The sequence below is a fragment of the Myripristis murdjan genome, chromosome 11 (assembly GCF_902150065.1).
Source record: "Myripristis murdjan chromosome 11, fMyrMur1.1, whole genome shotgun sequence".
Lineage (NCBI taxonomy): Eukaryota > Metazoa > Chordata > Actinopteri > Holocentriformes > Holocentridae > Myripristis > Myripristis murdjan.
Genome location: NC_043990.1, coordinates 5,766,765 through 5,773,719, shown reverse-complemented (window position 1 = coordinate 5,773,719; position 6,955 = coordinate 5,766,765).

The window sequence follows — 6,955 nt, the reverse complement described above, 5'->3', positions numbered from 1 at the left end:
CAATTATCGGTTGAAAGCCAGTCACCTCTTGTTGTGATGTTGGCCAGGAAATGAGTGGAAAATTGAGTTTTATTCCAAAGTGAGGTATCTGCTATTTTGAAAATCCCCCGCCTAATCTCACAAAATGACATGGAAGTGAAGCACATAACGGGTTATTGTTCAAGTTAAGAGCCTTTTCTTACAAAACAATTATGTTTTGAGGATATTTTTGAGGGCGTTTTTGCAATTTTGACGAAGGAGGTTTCATCGAGACGTATAGCGTTAAACCCTTGAAATTTTCTAAATCCGATCACATTTGACTTTTGGTGCACTTCTGAATCTGTTTCGTCTGAAAATGAATTCACCCCAAACCCTGGTTGACGAGAAAGTTGGAGGACGAGGGAAAGAGAGCGAGCACAACAGCCTTCTATTCCCCTTTCCTCCGGCTCATTTTTAGCTATAATGATATCCTATTTCACAAACTAGAATAATAAATGTATTATTGACAATATTATTGAGTATATTATTGATCCATTCACTTCAACAAAAGCACATAATGTCTGTAAATGGTAATCTTTGGGTTGTCTTTTCATTCTGAGTGATTGATTATCATCTCTAGGTTACGAGATTGTAACTCGAGTTATTAATATCATGTTGCTGGTGTTTCTATGATCGTAATGGTTATTGCAGGGTATTTGTACATTTTGAAATCTGATTTTTTTTGTAATTTTTTTATATTCCTTTCCAGGGTTTTTAATTCAGTTCCCTTTTTCTTGCTTATTTACACTAAAGTTACTGGTGTCACGTGGAAAGCATGTGCACAAAATGTGAGAGGGTGATAATGTGTAATTTCATCTCTTTGCATTCATCATCATCATCATCATCATTGTCGTCATCGTCGTTGCCGTCGTCTTATCACAATTTTTATTTATTCAGGGAGAGTTGACTGAGCGTGCATGCTCTTTTTCAGCAACGCCCTGCCACACACACACATTCATACACACATTCACACACACACTCACGCTGGGAGCTTCACTGGTGCAGGTCTGGGGGCTAAGTGCCTTGCTCAAGGGCACCTGAAGGAGTTGGTTTGTGTTTTTCAATTCCACTGTTTCCCCAGTCATTCTTAAGATTCATCTTCTGTTTCTTCTCCTCTCTCTTTTTTTCGTTATTTCTACTTTTCCTCTTCCTCCCTTCTTTTATTTATGCTTTTTTCTAGATTTTACTTTTCCTCTAAAATCAATTTATTCTATTTTTTATTTTTTATTATTTTTATTATGTTTTTTCTCTAGATTTTTTCATCCATTTTTTACCTCAATTTCTGTATTTTCCTCATTTTTGTATTTTAAAAAAATATATTTTATATTTTTGGTGATATTTATGTTATTTTATTATGTGTATTTTTAGGTATTTTTTGCAGTATTTCTTTTGGATTGTCCCCCCTCTCTTCCTTCTTCTCCAATAATCTCTACTGTTGTCCCCCCATCGTCACTATCACTTCATTACCTTGCAGGCTGTTGATTTGTTTTCTAAAACATTACCAACGTAGCCTAATAATCAGTGTTTTTTAATGTTCTGACTAGTGTATAACTGTAGGCGATAGAATTTATATTAATCTATTTATTTTCGTGGTGGTATGTATAGATATTCTTAATGTTATATTGTTTTAGAGTTCCTACACCTGTATCTTTGGGCTACGGGCTCCTTGCCCACCTGTGACACACAGCCAGCGGCCTGAGCGCTGGGCGGGCGAGCTGAATGTGGTGCGTTTCGGTGTCGTCGGCGGTTTATCGTGGTCTAATGTGGTGACCAGTCAGTGAAACTAAAGTAAATCCGTCAGCTTTGTGCTTCTGAAAATAGCGTGCAGAAGCGCAGCCAGCAGAGGTGACACAGAAAATCTAATTTCTGCTATTTGTGAGCGAATCACCGGGCTCCCTCCACCAAACGACGGCTAAACAGACTCTAAATGAACATTGCGAGGATGAAGAACTCGGTTAAGAGCTCACTTTTTCCCGTTCCTTTGTCTCAAATTCATATTCCTGACGTGAAATCCACGAGAAACCCGGGGGGGAGTCACCAGCAGAAGAAAACCCCAACATGCTTCAGCTCGCCGTCCCAGTGCTCAGGCCCCTGGCAGAGGTCAAACCTGAAACTCTTCAAATGGTAAACCAGTATATTTCTACTCAGCAGACATATAAAGGACATTAAGGATGGGGGAAGCAATACAATATACTGATCCTCACCAGAAAAGACAAAAAATATAAGGTATATATACATATATATATTCAATAAAGTTATATATGAAAATTGGTTGTGTCATGTGCGTTATTAAAGGTAAAAAAAAACATGACAAACACAGACTTGGCAGCCTGAAAAACAACTTGTGAGGTGGTAATGTGACTGTAGTTATAGATAGATGACAGACAGAGAGTGATTAGGAGAATTAGAGTCCAAAAAGGAAACAATACAGTGAGAGAGAATAATTACAAAGACAAATCCAGCCTAAAAAAGGCAACAATACCGAACATGACAGACAGTAATTAAGGCTGCGCGCGCCTCATAACGCTGAGATGTCTCCTCAGGGGAAAAGCGCAGGGAGCGGCCATCAGCCCAGGGGAAATGTGACAGTTTTTAATCCCTCTGACAATAGATGTGCTGGCAGAGCACACGGGAGGCTGAGGCGTGTTTGCTTCAAACGGCACCGAATGAAATTTGGTGTCAAAGCTTTAATTAGCTGCCCTCTCTGTTGGGAATCCTGACGCTGAGGTGCCGCCGTCTTTCCGCTGGAGTAAATGAAATGGCTCTGGCAGCTTCTGCAAAGGGTAATATCGCATTTCTGTATCTCTGTGTCTATATGCAAAGGTAGAGAAGTTTTTGCAGTTCACTATAGACTTTTTTTTTTTTTTGCTTGTTTTCAGCAGTGGGATCCATCACTGTCTGCAGCTGGGTACTGGTGTATTTGAGAGTTTTGGCGAATGGGAGAGTTCTTCATACTGACATTCGCAATTTCTATGAATAAAGATAACCTCACGTCTGCCTTCACAAAACATCAGAACAAAATACAAACTGGTTTCCCCCACAGCAGCAAGCGGGAAAACTGGATTCACCATTAATCCTCGAAATTTAGAAATTCTTCACCAGCTTGAACCAGAGCAGCGATATGGATTATGAGGATTATGAAAGCAGATGGCACACACTGTTAGTTAACAATGACAAAATCTGAGACGCTAAAAATAGCGGCACATTAATCTAAGGTACACAGCGTGCCAATCACATGTTGAGATGTTGCGTGGCTGCACCACTTTAACATTTGTAATGAAGTGCATTTACATTTTGTTTGATTTTGTTGAGAAAAAACTGAAATACGTCATCCAGCTCTGTGAAACAAGTGCAAACAAGATGTTCGCTTTCAAAATAAAATGCATCTGTTTTGTTAGCAAAGCACAACGGTGGCAAGTTAATTTTACGTAGCAGCAGAGTGCATGCATCAGGTGGTTTCAGAGATGAATTGGGAAAACAATACAGCAGTGTGTTGATATTAGAAAAGAAAATGTACTTTTGAAAACTTAAGTATTTTTAAAAGCAGGAACTCCAGTATTTTATCTACTTTAAAAAAAATGACCTATGCAACTTTCACTCGTAGTGAAGTTAAATGTGACCAAGAGTTTCTGTACTTTGATGCGAGCAGTTGGATTGTGTGCTGTTTGATTTTAGATGGTACTAGTGGGGGCCACATCAGGAGAGATGGGTTGGAAATCAGTGAAACCAGTATCGGCCCAGTCCACCAGCACACTGGTACATGTGTGGAACCATGAGCCTCTGCCTCAGTTCACTGCAGGAAACCACGCGGCCGCCCTGCATCGTGTCTGGAGCTCGCACCGCGGTCGTCCTCCGTACAGGAAGTGATAGCAGCTCCGGCTCCCTGAGTCATCAGCGGCGTCTGGCGCCTGTGACGGTGTTTCGCTCAGCGCCGTCAGCGGCTCGGCTGCGAGCTGACCGCCGCCGCTCCTCTGAAGCCTCTGAGCCGCTGAGAGGCGCCGGCCTGCAGCGCCTGATAACGGCTGCAGCCTCGCTCGCTGATGGCCGCACGCCACCGGGAGGGTCTGCCAGCCCAGATTACACACACACACACACACACACTCACATACACACACTCACACACATACACACACTCACACTCACAAATGCATGTCCATTCTAAGGTTTGAACCACTACGGGTTTTTGAAGGCCGTTGATATTTTTTAAACTCTCATTCTTTGCGGATAACTGATGATTATACTGAAAATCAATACTACTGCTCATAATAACTCCATAATAATAACTTTGTTTACAAATCACTTTTCTAAACATTTACAAAGTCCCTTACAGTGTCAACCCTTTGAAACCTCAGCAAATTCACTTGATTTCTTTGAAAACACGTGAATAAGATAAAGAGCAAATTAACGAAAAATTACCAGAATATTAGTCAAAATTTAGGGAAAAAAGAATATTACCAGATTAAAAAAAAAAAAAAAAAAAAAAAATCCAGAAAAATAGTAAAACAGTAGTGAATAAAAAATAATAAATAGTAAATAAAAAAAAAAATTAAAAATAAAAATTGTGAACTAAAATCTTTCAAAATCAAAGCCTGCACATGGTTTTGAGCCAAATATTGGGTCAGTGTATCTGTCTAACCTAGTCCTACTTTCTCTCTCTCTCTCTCTCTGTGTGTGTGTGTGTGTGTGTGTTCTGAGAATTGGGTGTGTGAGGTTCATGTTACTCTGCAGCAGCAGGTCGGGAGTGTGTGCGTGTGCGTGTGCGTGTGTGTGTGTGTGTGTGTGGAGGTAGACTGGAGTTTTAGCTGAAACAAACCTCTCTCTGTGGCAGAAATAATCTCATTGGCTCAGTTAAACTTCAGTGGGCGGAGCCACAGGACGTCTGGATGTGGAAAGTTAAGCTTCAGTCCAAAGGTCAAAGGGCGAGAGAAAAAAGAGCAGATAAATCATGACGCCACATCTCGGTGAGCTGCATGGTTAGCCGAGCTTAAACTGCTTCAAACTGGTAAATACTGTTGTTAGTGTGAAACAGTCAGAGGTCAAACTAGCAGGATGTTTCCACACAGTCGACAACAACATAAACCGCAGTTTAACATCTTAACGTCTTTAAGTGGACTGACTGAGGAACGACTGCAGCGTCTTTTTACCCTTTCCAAAATGTCACATGTGAAATATGCCCTCTCACGTTTCCCATTCTCACATGTGACCGGCAGTGTTCACATAGGAACTAACATTTTCGCCCGCGAAAAGAAAATTATGTCCCATGTAAACTTTAATTTCCCTCATGTGGTTTGTTTGTCACATGTGAAATAGCAACATGTGGTTTCAGGTCACATGTGGAAAACCTCAGGGGAAATGACTGAATTACATGTGGCTGTAGGTTCTAACACCACATGTAGTTTATTTTACATGTGATTTTTTTCATATGGGATGTAATAACTGGACCCAATGATGTACTGATATACTTAAATCACTTTATTTAAACTTTATTTATTGGCTATAAAGTGTCACATTTCCATGACTCACTCTTATGTGGTATAATATGAAATCTATATCTCTCTGATGACGCTTTGTCCTCGAATGCAAAGACCGCCACTTCTTTTTGTGAAAAATCTCATCTTTAATTGCACTTATTCAAATCATTTTTCAAGCAAACTGTTTGAACCACACTCCTGCAGCTCTTTAGCGCCCCCTCTCTGTGCGCACCAACCCTGACTCCTGAGAGGCTACATGAAACTGTATCACCAAAACAAAATTACTGCCCTATTTACATCCCTGGTGATTTGAATACAGTGTGTGTATGTGTGTGTACATTATTGGTATTGCATTATTGGCTTTTTACCCAGCTAAGAATATAATAACCAGCCAATAATGTAATACGTTATTACATTATTAACAAAAACTTGATACGTTACTGGTTCAGAAATTTTATTACGATATTGACTGTTATTACATTATGAACAGAAAAATTATTACCAGTTATTGCACTGTTGGCTGCTGCAATGAAGTCACAAATTTATGAGAAAAAAAAGGAAAACTCAGAAAAATACTTACTTATAGTCTAACATTTATAAAGGAACCGCATGGCTTCACTTTGACATTATAATCTCAGAGTTTTTTTTTGTTTTTTCTCATAAATTTGGGAGTTTTTTCATGTAAATCTATGACTTGAGTTTTTTTCTCAGAGTAGCCTACTCCCCCCTCCCCAGGCTGTGTATTTTTTTTTTCCCTGCAGTAGTACGACTAGAACGCCGTTGTACAAACACACACACACACACACACACACACACACATGTTGGTAATGACACATTCCTGACTTCCCACCTTTCACATCCAACCACAGAGTAACGCAGCATCATCCAACCAGTGCTGCTCTATTCCAAGGAGAGAAGCTTATTGGCTGCTTAGGAAGCTACCAAAAAGTTGGCAGATGATGTCACCAGCTCATTTGCATATCAGTGTAGTTGCTACAGTGCTGCTTTCGGCGGAGGGAGCGGCTGCGCTGTGTGATTCGATTAGACAAGCAAGCTGCGCCGAATTATGACTCCCAGAGCTTTTAAAATGATTCCTCCTGTGCTCAGAAAAAGTTTGCTATATTTGTTGCTGGTCGCTTTCGAAAAAAAAAAAAAATAATAATACCGCTCGGGAAAGTCACTAAATCAACAGCGAGCTCAACCAATGAGATTATTTCTGCCTCCAAAGCGGCTCTGCTGTCGAGAAATGAACTAATCTGTTGTGTAGTGTGTGTGTGTGTGTGTGTGTGTGTGTGTGTGTGTGTGGAGGTGCAGGGGTGTAATGTTTGTGTTTATGTTTGTGAGAGTCACAGACGGAAATATCGTGTATGTGCGTGTGTGTGTGTGTGTATTCATGTGTTACCATCACCATACAGTTTGTACATGGGAGCATATGTGTGTGTACGCATGAATGTCTGTGTGTGCAT